General features: G+C 46.8%; 1 protein-coding gene across 8 annotated transcripts in view; it reads left to right on the top strand.

Moving 5' to 3' along the window:
- Positions 1-13494, top strand: part of GOLGA4 (golgin A4) — a 347782-nt gene that overhangs the window by 332332 nt on the left and 1956 nt on the right. The window lies entirely within an intron of this gene.

The raw sequence follows: 13494 nt of genomic DNA, 5'->3' as shown, positions 1-13494 counted from the left end.
AGCTCCCCAGGCTCTCCCCTGTAGTTTTCAGGCACAAAGGGTTAAAAAGAGAGGGGGGGCACTAAATTTAGGCGCAAAACTGTGTATTATAGCAGCTATAAGGGAAAAATCACTGTGGGTAGTGTGAATCCCTGCATTATATAGCGCTCTGGTGTGTGCTGGCATACTCTCTCTCTGTCTCCCCAAAGGACTTTGTGGGGTCCTGTCCTCAGTCAGAGCATTCCCTGTGTGTGTGCGGTGTGTCGGTACGGCTGTGTCGACATGGTTGATGAGGAGGCTTATGTGGAGGCGGAGCAGATGCCGATAAATGTTATGTCGCCCCCTGTGGGGCCGACACCAGAGTGGATGGATAGGTGGAAGGTATTAACCGACAGTGTCAACTCCTTACATAAAAGGCTGGATGACGTAACAGCTGTGGGACAGCCGGCTTCTCAGCCCGCGTCTGCCCAGGCGTCTCAAAGGCCATCAGGGGCTCAAAAACGCCCGCTACCTCAGATGGCAGACACAGATGTCGACACGGAGTCTGACTCCAGTGTCGACGAGGTTGAGACATATACACAATCCACTAGGAACATCCGTTGCATGATCTCGGCAATGAAAAATGTGTTACACATTTCTGACATTAACCCAGGTACCACAAAAAAGGGGTTTTATGTTTGGGGAGAAAAAGCAGACAGTGTTTTGTTCCCCCATCAGATGAGTGAATGAAGTGTGTGAAGAAGCGTGGGTTCCCCCGATAAGAAACTGGTAATTTCTAAAAAGTTACTGATGGCGTACCCTTTCCCGCCAGAGGATAGGTCACGTTGGGAGATATCCCCTAGGGTGGATAAGGCGCTCACACGTTTGTCAAAAAAGGTGGCACTGCCGTCTTAGAATACGGCCACTTTGAAGGAGCCTGCTGATAAAAAGCAGGAGGCTATCCTGAAGTCTGTATATACACACTCAGGTACTATACTGAGACCTGCAATTGCCTCAGCATGGATAGTGCTGCTGCAGCGTGGTTTATTACCCTGTCAGGACAGGGATACTATTTGCTAACCATAGAGCATATTAAAGACGTCGTCTTATATATGAGGGATGCACAGAGGGATATTTGCCGGCTGGCATCCAGAATTAATGCAATGTCCATTCTGCCAGGAGGGTATTAGGGACCCGGCAGTGGACAGGCGATGCTGACTTTAGAAGGCACATGAAGATTCTGCCTTATAAGGGTGAGGAATTGTTTGGGGATGGTCTCTGGGACCTCGTATCCACAGCAACAGCTGGGAAGAAAAAAATTTACCTCAAGTTTCCTCACAGCCTAAGAAAGCACCGTATTATAAGGTACAGTCCTTTCGGCTTCAGAAAAGCAAGCGGGTCAAAGGCGCTTCCTTTCTGCACAGAGACAAGGGAAGAGGGAAAAAGCTGCACCAGACAGCCAGTTCCCAGGATCAAAAATCTTCCCCCGCTTCCTCTGAGTCCACCGCATGACGCTGGGGCTCCACAGGTGGAGCCAGGTGCGGTGGGGGCGCGTCTCGGGAACTTCAGCGACCAGTGGGCTCGCTCACAGGTGGATCCCTGGGTTCTGCAAGTAGTATCACAGGGATACAAGCTGGAGTTCGAGGCGACTCCCCCTCGCTGTTACCTCAAATCAGCCTTGCCTGCTGCCCTCGAGGAGAGGTAGTACTGGCGGCAATTCACAAGCTGTACTTCCAGCAGGTGATAATCAAGGTACCCCTCCTTCAACAAGGCCGGGATTACTATTCCACAATGTTTGTGGTACCGAAACCAGACGGTTCGGTGAGACCCATTCTAAAATTGAAATCCTTGAACACTTATATACGAAGGTTCAAGTTCAAAATGGAATCGCTCAGGGCGGTTATTGCAAGCCTGGACGAAGGGGATTACATGGTATCACTGGACATCAAGGATGCTTACCTGCATGTCCCCATTTACCCTCCTCACCAGGAGTACCTCAAAATTGTGGTACAGGACTGTCATTACCAATTCCAGACGTTGCCGTTGGTCTGTCCCCGGTACCGAGGGTATTTACCAAGGTAATGGCCGAAATGATGATACTCCTTCGGAAAAAGGGAGTTATAATTATCCCGTACTTGGACGATCTCCTTATAAAGGCGAGGTCCAGGGAGCAGTTGTTCGTCAGAGTAGCACTATCTCGGGAAGTGCTACAACAGCACGGCTGGATTCTGAATAGTCCAAAGTCGCAGCTGGTTCCTACGACGCGTCTACTGTTCCTGGGTATGGTTCTGGACACAGAACAGGAAAAAGGGTTTCTCCCGAAGGAGAAGGCCAAGGAGTTGTCATCTCTAGTCAGAGACCTCCTAATACAAATACAGGTGTCGGTGCATCAATGCACGCGAGTCCTGGGAAAGATGGTAGCTTCTTACGAAGAAATTCCATTCGGCAGGTTCCATGCAAGGATCTTCCAGTGGGATCTGTTGGACAAGTGGTCCGGGTCGCATCTTCAGATGCATCGGCTGATGACCCTGTCCCCAAGGGCCAGGGTGTTGCTGTTGTGGTGGCTGCAGAGTGCTCATCTTCTAGAGGGCCGCAGATTCGGCATACAGGACTGGGTCCTGGTGACCACGGATGCCAGCCTTCGAGGCTGGGGGGCAGTCACACAGGGAAGAAACTTCCAAGGACTATGGTCAAGTCAGGAGACTTCCCTACACATAAATATTCTGGGACTAAGGGCCATTCACAATGCCCTAAGTCAGGCTAGACCCCTGCTTCAACACCAGCCGGTGCTGATCCAGTCAGACAACATCACGGCGGTCGCCCATGCAAACCAGCAGGGCGGCACAAGAAGCAGGATGGTGATGGCAGAAGCCACAAGCATTTTCCGATGGGCGGAAAATCATGGGTTAGCACGGTCAGCAGTGTTCATTCCCGGAGTGGACAACTGGGAAGCAGACTTTCTCAGCAGGCACGACCTCCACCCGGGAGAGTGGGGACTTAATCCAGAAGTCTTCAAAATGATTGTACACCATTGGGAAAGGCCACAGGTGGACATGATGGCGTCCCGCCTCAACAAAAAGCTAAAAAGATATTGCGCCAGGTCAAGGGACCCTCAGGCGATAGCTGTGGACGCTCTGGTAACACCGTGGGTGTACCAGTCGGTGTATGTATTCCTTCCTTTGCCGCTCATACCCAAGGTACTGAGAATACTAAGACGGAGAGGAGTAAGAACTATACTCGTGGTTCCGGATTGGCCAAGAAGAGCTTGGTACCCAGAACTTCAAGAAATGATCTCAGAGGACCCATGGCCTCTGCCGCTCAGACAGGACCTGCTGCAGCAGGGGCCCTGCCTGTTCCAAGACTTACCACAGCTGTGTTTGACGGCATGGCGGTTGAACACCGGATCCTAAAGGAAAAAGGCATTCCGGAGGAAGTCATTCCTACGCTGATTGAGGCTAGGAAAGATGTGATCGAAAAACACAGCATATGGCAAAAATATGTTGCATGGTGTGAGGCCAGGAAGGCCCCAACGGAGGAATTTCAACTGGGTCGATTTCTGCACTTCCTACAGTCAGGAGTGACTACGGGCCTAAAATTGGGTTCCATTAAGGTCCAGATTTCGGCTCTGTACATTTTCTTCCAAAAAGAACTGGCTTCACTGCCTGAAGTTCAGACTTTTGTTAAGGGAGTGCTGCATATTCAGCCCCCGTTTGTGCCTCTAGTGGCACCGTGGGATCTCAACGTGGTGTTGGATTTCCTGAAGTCGCATTGGGTTGAGCCACTTAAATCCGTAGAGCTAAAATACCTCACGTGAAAAGTGGTCATGCTGTTGGCCTTGGCGTCGGCCAGGCGTGTATCAGAATTGGCGGTTTTGTCATGCAAAAGCCCTTATCTGATTTTCATATGGATAGGGCGGAATTGAGGACTCGTTCCCAATTCCTTCCTAAGGTGGTATCAGCTTTTCATGTGAACCAACCTATTGTGGCTCCTCCCACTACCTCTCTGATTGCTGACCCATCCGCTTTGGCTTCACATCACGGACGGCTCCGGCCAGCGCTCTTTACCGAACGGCTCCATTCTGCTGACAGCGGCGGCTGCCGCGTACGGACACTCCAGCCACAGTGAGAGAATTTACCCTCTACACCTGGAAACCCAGGCTCACGTTGATGCACAGCAACCCTGTTAATAGCATCCTGGCATCGGACGGCGTACTCCCTTTTGCACGTAAGTGGGCACACTAAAGGATTTTTACCAGCCCACGGGAGATTCCAGGAAAGAGCCGTTTTTATACAGAGACACTCTTCAGTACATGGGAACAGTCTCCTTCAGAGCAATTTGCCACTACTATTTCTTCACATAAAGGGCTACAGTGGATTACACCGGGGACGCCCGGTAGTAACATCCCAGGAGAGGTAACTAAATCATCCTACTCAATTAAACCACCTGTTGTCGGGACTCACTCCACATCTTAAAGTACATGCTGCCTCTGTACTTATAGACATTGTGTAGTCTCATTTCGTTTGTGATTAATTCCATCTCAGTGAGTAGTGATCTGATTGTTACATGCATGTCATAATAACTCCCTTTTTCCATGTTATTACCAATTATCTATCTATTAAGTAATAATATTTACTTGTTGCATAATACTTAGGGTCAGCTCAGAGTACATTCATACATTTAATTTTTTTAAATATTGTACTTAGTTACATTGGTATACTAACATTTTAAATAAATAATTTTATTCATTATTATCGGTTTGTCAGCTCTCCATTAATAAGGTCATTTTTAACTACATTATAAGCGCAGCCAATTTTTTTCTCTTTGCAACCTATTGTGGTGCCTGCGGCTACGTGGGACTTGGAGGACTCCAAGTTACTGGACGTATTCTGGGCCCTGAAAATATGTTTCCAGGACGGCTGGAGTCAGGAAAACTGACTCGCTATTTATCCTGTAGGCACCCAACAAGCTGGGTGCTCCTGCTTCTAAGCAGACTATTGCTCGCTGGATCTGTAGCACGATTCAACTTGCACATTCTGCGGCTGGACTGCCGCACCCTAAATCTGTAAAAGCCCATTCCACGAGGAAAGTGGGCTCTTCTTGGGCGGCTGCCCGAGGGGTCTCGGCTTTACAACTTTGCCGAGCTGTTACTTGGTCGGGTTCAAACATTTTTGCAAAAGTCTACAAGTTTGATACCCTGGCTGAGGAGGACCTTGAGTTTGCTCATTCGGTGCTGCAGAGTCATCCGCACTCTCCCGCCCGTTTGGGAGCTTTGGTATAATCCCCATGGTCCTTACGGAGTTCCCAGCATCCACTAGGACGTCAGAGAAAATAAGAATTTACTCACCGGTAAATCTATTTCTCGTAGTCCGTAGTGGATGCTGGGCGCCCGTCCCAAGTGCGGATTGTCTGCAATACTTGTATATAGTTATTGCCTAACTAAAGGGTTATTGTTATGAGCCATCTGTTACTGAGGCTCAGTTATATTTCATACTGTTAACTGGGTATAATATCACGAGTTATACGGTGTGATTGGTGTGGCTGGTATGAGTCTTACCCGGGATTCCAAATCCTTTCCTTATTGTGTCAGCTCTTACGGGCACAGTATCCTAACTGAGGTCTGGAGGAGGGTCATAGAGGGAGGAGCCAGTGCACACCTGGTAGTCTTAAAGCTTTCTTTAGTTGTGCCCAGTCTCCTGCGGAGCCGCTATTCCCCATGGTCCTTACGGAGTTCCCAGCATCCACTACGGACTATGAGAAATAGATTTACCGGTGAGTAAAATCTTATTTATTCATCACTTTATATGATCCTATTTGCCTGTTCATCTTATCGTAAGTAGCTGTGGAGGTGCTAAGACTTTCAAGACTTATTTTTATTTTAAATGAAAAGTACATGCATAACAATAATATAACAATAAGACATGTATTGAATGCTGCTAAATGTTTAATAATGCAAGTGAAAGCTCCCAACATCACTCCGATAATTAATAGAATATTAAAATTAAACAAGTTTTTTTCTCTTCTGTATTCACAAAAGAGGTCCAGATGGCGGGATTGAGGCATAACCTCAACAATGATACCACTACTTAATGTTTATTTAAATGAGGAAGTAGTCTGTGACAGATTAAAAAAATTAAGATTAATAAATCACCTTCTCCCAACGGAATTCACCCAAGGGTTCTCATGGAGCTACACTCCGAATTAGCAAGACCCCTATATTTGATTTTCAAAGACTCAGTTACATCAGGCATGGTCCCCAAGACTGGCGTATAGCGTTAGAAGTGCCAATATTTAAAAAGGGATGTAATTCTGAACCAGGTAATTATAGACCAGTAAGTCTTACATCTATAGTTGGGAAAGTACTGGAAGGTATTTTAAGAGATAGTATACAGAAGTTCCTTGAAACCAATAAGGTTATTAATAGGAACCAACACTGATTTGTGAAGGATAGATCATGTCAATCTAACGTAATAAAATTTTATTAAACAGTTAGTGCGAACCTAGATCAGGGTAAAGAGGTGGATGTAATCTTTTTAGACTTTGCAAAAGCTTTTGATACAGTACCTCACATGAGACTTATCCACAAAATAAGAGAACTTGGGCTAGGGAGCACAATATGCACTTGGGTTAAAAATTGGCTGAATAAAAGTGAGCAGCGAGTGGTGGTAAATTTAATGTATTCAAATTGGTCTGAAGTACTAAGAGGTGTAAGAAAAAACAATTTGTGTTCCCTAATGCACACTGAGTGAGTAATAATACTACATAATAATCAGATAATACGGAGATCTTAGTTGCGTATATCTGCAGATATAGGGTTAAGCCCCCAGGCCGATCGACAAGGCTTCTCCGTCACTGGGGGTCCCTAATACTAGGTATGGGTCCGGGGTGCAGGACCCCATCATGCCGGCACAGGCCGGCTACCCCAGGTCAGCACACAGGTGAAAATTAATGAAGGTTAATAAGAAGCACAGAAGCACTTACATAGCACTTCTGTGCTTCTTATTAACCCTTATTAATTTTCATCTGTGTGCTGACCTGGGGTAGCCGGCCTGTGCCGGCATGATGGGGTCCTGCACCCCGGACCCATACCTAGTATTAGGGACCCCCAGTGACGGAGAAGCCTTGTTGATCGGCCTGGGGGCTTAACCCTATATCTGCAGATATACGCAACTAAGATCTCCGTATTATCTGATTATTATGTAGTATTATTACTCACTCAGTGTGCATTAGGGAACACAAATTGTTTTTTCTTACACAGAATTACCCCTCCCTTTTAGCACCTGAGTGATATTACATCTGATTGAGCAGCTTTCCAATATTTGTGCATTGTACTAAGAGGTGTGCCACAAGGGTCTGTACTTGGACCACTATTGTTTAACATTTTCATAAATGATCTAGAAGTAGGTCTAGAGAGTACAGTGTCAATTTTTGCAGACGATACCAAATTGTATAAGGTTATAAATTCAGGTGGGTATGCTAAGTCTCTATAGAACAATGGAATCATAAGCAGTAAAATGGAGAATGTGGTTCAGTATAGACAAATGTAAGGTAATGCACTTTGGTAGAAAGAACAAAATTACTACCTACATACTAAATGGAGAGAAACTAGGAGACTCTGTATTGGAAATGATTTAGGTATTCACATAGATAACAAACTTAGCTGTAGTACTCAAACTAGGAATGCAGCAACAAAGGCAAACAAGGTATTAGCATGCATAAAGTGGGGAATTGATGCAAGGGATGAGTGTTTTACTCCCATTATGTAAATCACTAGTGAGGCCACATCTCAATTACTGCACACAACTATGGGCACCATACTACAAAAAGGATATCCTGGAACTAGAAAAGGCTCAGCGACGGGCGAACAAATTGATTAAGGGGATGGAGACGCTAGAATACGAGGAAAGGCTTGACAGGCTCAGCATGTTTACACTGGGGAAAAGAGATTAAGAGGGGACATGATTAATATTTTCAAATATATAAGGGGTCAATACACAGAGCTAGCGGGGGATTTGTTCTTGGTAAGAACATCACAAAGGACACATGGACACCCGCTTAGGTTAGAGGAGGGGAGATTTCGCACACAGAGACGGAAAGGTTTCTTCACAGTAAGGACAATACGTATTTGGAATTCCCTGCTTGAGAGAGTAGTAATGGCGGACTCGGTCACTAGATACATTTCTAATGGAAAAGGATATACAGGGATATGGTGGGTAAATCATGTACTATAGTAATAGAACAAAATATATACAAAAAAAAAAAAAAGGAATACTTGAAATAATGGCTAAACACTCACCCCAGCTAAAATTAGTCTTAAATATATTACAGTGTAGGAGATTACTAACCGGTTGAACTCGATGGACAATTGTCTTTTTTCAACCTCACAAACTATGTAACTATGTAATGTGACAGGTAAATCGCTTAGTTAGGATACACTACAGGATTACTGGGTGACTGATCAATTGCATTTTGGGAGGGTAGAACACTGTGGCTCTCCTAACCCATTATCCTAAATTGCCTCACCTATACTAACACCCTCTCTTACCTCTGTCCACCTTCCTTACTCCTTTCCACCCATCTAGACCTTACTCTGATACTACAGTTTCCTTTTTCACATGTACACCAGGATCCACTCGTCTTAGGTCATTTACACCAACGTTGTTAAGCTATATGTTATAGAAGTGTAAGGGGCTTTTTGAAGCCACAGCTTCACAGAGTGTGTAAGTACAAATTTAATATGGCAATGATATTACAAGCAGAACACAATGGGGGGAATTTAAATGGGCAGACTCATTGCATTTTGTTTTCTAATAGTATTATCGTTTAAAATTTCTGGTTTGGACATGCATAGAAAAAGCCCCTGAGTAGTAAATTTACTGCTTACAGCTTTTATGGGGGAAATTCAGTTACCCACAGTAATTACCATGGATGAAAAAATAAGAATTTACTTACCGATAATTCTATTTCTCGTAGTCCGTAGTGGATGCTGGGAACTCCGTAAGGACCATGGGGAATAGCGGCTCCGCAGGAGACTGGGCACAAAAGTAAAGCTTTAGGACTACCTGGTGTGCACTGGCTCCTCCCCCTATGACCCTCCTCCAAGCCTCAGTTAGGATACTGTGCCCGGACGAGCGTACACAATAAGGAAGGATTTTTGAATCCCGGGTAAGACTCATACCAGCCACACCAATCACACCGTACAACCTGTGATCTGAACCCAGTTAACAGCATGATAACAGAGGAGCCTCTGGAAAGATGGCTCACAACAACAATAACCCGATTTAGTTAACAATAACTATGTACAAGTATTGCAGACAATCCGCACTTGGGATGGGCGCCCAGCATCCACTACGGACTACGAGAAATAGAATTATCGGTAAGTAAATTCTTATTTTCTCTGACGTCCTAGTGGATGCTGGGAACTCCGTAAGGACCATGGGGATTATACCAAAGCTCCCAAACGGGCGGGAGAGTGCGGATGACTCTGCAGCACCGAATGAGAGAACTCCAGGTCCTCCTCAGCCAGGGTATCAAATTTGTAGAATTTTGCAAACGTTTTTGCCCCTGACCAAGTAGCTGCTCGGCAAAGTTGTAAAGCCGAGACCTCTCAGGCATCCGCCCAAGATGAGCCCACCTTCCTTGTGGAGTGGGTATTTACAGATTTTGGCTGTGGCAGGCCTGCCACAGAATGTGCAAGCTGAATTGTACTACAAATCCAACGAGCAATAGTCTGCTTAGAAGCAGGAGCACCCAGCTTGTTGGGTGCATACAGGATAAACAGCGAGTCAGATTTTCTGACTCCAGCCGTCCTGGAAACATATATTTTCAGGGCCCTGACAATGTCCAGCAACTTGGAGTCCTCCAAGTCCCTAGTAGCCGCAGGTACCACAATAGGCTGGTTCAGGTGAAGCGCTGAAACCACCTTAGGGAGAAATTGAGGACGAGTCCTCAATTCTGCCCTGTTCGTATGAAAAATCAGGTAAGGCTTTTATAAGATAAAACCGCCAATTCTGACACGCGCCTGGCCGAAGCCATGGCCAACAGCATGACCACTCTCCATGTGAGATATTTCAAATCCACAGATTTAAGCGGTTCAAACCAATGTGATTTTAGGAACCCCAAAACCACATTGAGATCCCAAGGTGCCACTGGAGGCACAAAAGGAGGCTGTATATGCAGTACCCCCTTGACAAACGTCTGAACTTCAGGAACTGAAGCCAGTTCTTTTTGGAAGAAAATCGACAGGGCCGAAATCTGAACCTTAATGGATCCTAATTTTAGGCCCATAGACACTCCTGTTTGCAGGAAATGCAGGAATCGACCCAGTTAAAATTCCTCTGTAGGGGCCTTCCTGGCCTCGCACCACGCAACATATTTACGCCAAATGCGGTGATAATGTTTTGCGGTTACATCCTTCCTGGCTTTGATCAGGGTAGGGATGACTTCATCCGGAATGCCTTTTTCCTTCAGGATCCGGCGTTCAACCGCCATGCCGTCAACGCAGCCGCGGTAAGTCTTGGAACAGACAGGGTCCTTGCTGGAGCAGGTCCCTTCTTAGAGGTAGAGGCCACGGGTCCTCTGTGAGCATCTCTTGAAGTTCCGGGTACCAAGTCCTTCTTGGCCAATCCGGAGCCACGAGTATAGTTCTTACTCCTCTCCGTCTTATAATTCTCAGTACCTTGGGTATGAGAGGCAGAGGAGGGAACACATACACTGACTGGTACACCCACGGTGTTACCAGAGCGTCCACAGCTATTGCCTGAGGGTCCCTTGACCTGGCGCAATACCGGTCCAGTTTTTTGTTGAGGCGGGACGCCATTATGTCCACCTTTGGTTTTTCCCAACGGTGGTGACTGGGTTATCCGCTGATGCATCTGAAGATGCGATCCGGACCATTTGTCTAGCAGGTCCCACTGGAAAGTTCTTGCGTGGAATCTGCCGAATGGAATTGCTTCGTAGGAAGCCACCATTATTCCCAGGACCCCTTGTGCATAGATGCACTGACACTTGGCCTGGTTTTAGGAGGTTTCTGACTAGTTCGGATAACTCCCTGGCTTTCTCCTCCGGGAGAAACACCTTTTTCTGGACTGTGTCCAGGATCATTCCTAGGAATAGAAGACGTGTCGTCGGGATCAGCTGCGACTTTGGAATATTGAGAATCCAACCGTGCTGCCGCAACACTACTTGAGATAGTGCTACCCCGACTACCAACTGTTCCCTGGATCTTGCCCTTATCAGGAGATCGTCCAAGTAAGGGATAAATAAAACTCCCTTCCTTTGAAGGAGTATCATCATTTCGGCCATTACCTTGGTAAAGACCCGGGGTGCCGTGGACAAACCAAACGGCAGCGTCTGAAACTGATAGTGACAGTTCTGTACCACAAACCTGAGGTACCCTTGGTGAGAAGGGTAAATTGGGACATGGAGGTAAGCATCCTTGATGTTCAAAGACACCATATAATCCCCTTCTTCCAGGTTCGCAATCACCGCTCTGAGTGACTCCATCTTGAATTTGAACCTTTGTATGTAAGTGTTCAAGGATTTCAGATTTAAAATAGGTCTCACCGAGCCATCCGGCTTCGGTACCACAAACAGCGTGGAATAATAATACCCCTTTCCCTGTTGCAGGAGGGGTACCTTGATTATCACCTGCTGAGAATACAGCTTGTGAATGGCTTCCAATACCGCCTCCCTGTCGGAGGGAGACGTCGGTAAAGCAGACTTTAGGAAACGGCGAGGGGGAGACGTCTCGAATTCCAATTTGTACCCCTGAGATACCACCTGAAGGATCCAGGGGTCCACCTGTGAGTGAGCCCACTGCACGCTGAAATTCCTGAGACGGGCCCCCACCATGCCTGAGTCCGCTAGTGAAGCCCCAGCGTCATGCTGAGGACTTGGCAGGAACGGGAGAGGGCTTCTGTTCCTGGGAACTGGCTGTTTGCTGCAGCCTTTTTCCTCTCCCTCTGCCACGGGGCAGAAATGAGGAGCCTTTTGCCCGCTTGCCCTTATGGGGCCGAAAGGACTGCGCCTGATAATACGGCGTCTTCTTATGTTGAGAGGCTACCTGGGGTAAAAATGTGGATTTCCCAGCAGTTGCCGTGGCCACCAGGTCTGATATACCTACCCCAAATAAATCCTCCCCTTTATAAGGCAATACTTCCATATGCCTTTTGGAGTCAGCATCACCTGACCACTGCCTCGTCCATAACCCTCTTCTGGCAGAAATGGACAGCGCACTTACACTTGATGCCAGTCGGCAAATATCCCTCTGTGCATCACGCATATATAGAAATGCATCTTTTAAATGCTCTATAGTCAGTAATATACTGTCCCTATCTAGGGTATCAATATTTTCAGTCAGGGAATCCGACCACGCCACCCCAGCACTGCACATCCAGGCTGAGGCGATTGCTGGTCGCAGTACAACACCCGTGTGAGTGTATATACATTTTAGGATATTCTCCTGCTTTCTGTCAGCAGGTTCCTTAAGGGCGGCCGTATCCGGAGACGGTAGTGCCACCTGTTTAGACAAACGTGTGAGCGCTTTATCCACCCTAGGGGGTGTTTCCCAACGTGCCCTATCCTCTGGCGGGAAGGGGTATGATGCTAATATCCTTTTAGGAATTATCAGTTTTTTATCGGGGGAAACCCACGCTTCATCACACACTTCATTTAATTCCTCAGATGCAGGAAAAACTACAAACAGTTTTTTCTCACCAAACATAATACCCTTTTTAGTGGTACTTGTATTATCAGAAATATGTAAAACATTTTTCATAGCCTCAATCATGTAACGTGTGGCCCTACTGGAAGTCACATTCGTCTCTTCATCGTCGACACTGGAGTCAGTATCCGTGTCGGCGTCTGTATCTGCCATCTGAGGTAACGGGCGTTTTAGAGCCCCTGATGGCTTTTGAGACGTCTGGACAGGCACAAGCTGAGTAGCCGGCTGTCTCATGTCATCATTTTTGTCACTGAATTCCTTCCATAAGCTCAGCCACTCAGGTGTCGACTCCCTAGGGGGTGACAACTCCATTACAGGCAATTGCTCCGCTTCCACACCATTTTCCTCCTCATACATGTCGACACAATCGTACCGACACACAGCACACACACAGGGAATGCTCTGATAGAGGACAGGACCCCACTAGCCCTTTGGGGAGACAGAGGGAGAGTATGCCAGCACACCAGAGCGCTATATATATATACAGGGATAACCTTATAGAAGTGTTTTTCTCCTTATAGCTGCTGTTTTATTAATACTGCGCCTAATTAGTGCCCCCCTCTCTTTAACCCTTTCTGTAGTGTAGTAACTGCAGGGGAGAGCCAGGGAGCTTCCCTCCAACGGAGCTGTGAGGAAAAATGGCGCCAGTGTGCTGAGGAGATAGGCTCCGCCCCTTTTTCGCAGACTTTTCTCCCGCATTTTTATGGATTCTGGCAGGGGTTAAAATACATCCATATAGCCCTGGGGGTTATATGTGATGTATTTTTGCCAGCCAAGGTGTTTTTATTGCTGCTCAGGGCGCCCCCAGCGCCCTG

Source organism: Pseudophryne corroboree, chromosome 5, assembly GCF_028390025.1.
Source record: "Pseudophryne corroboree isolate aPseCor3 chromosome 5, aPseCor3.hap2, whole genome shotgun sequence".
In the NCBI taxonomy this organism is placed as follows: Eukaryota; Metazoa; Chordata; class Amphibia; order Anura; family Myobatrachidae; genus Pseudophryne; species Pseudophryne corroboree.
The sequence above is the reverse complement of the archived record's forward strand: the minus strand, read 5'-3'. Positions and strand labels throughout refer to the sequence as shown.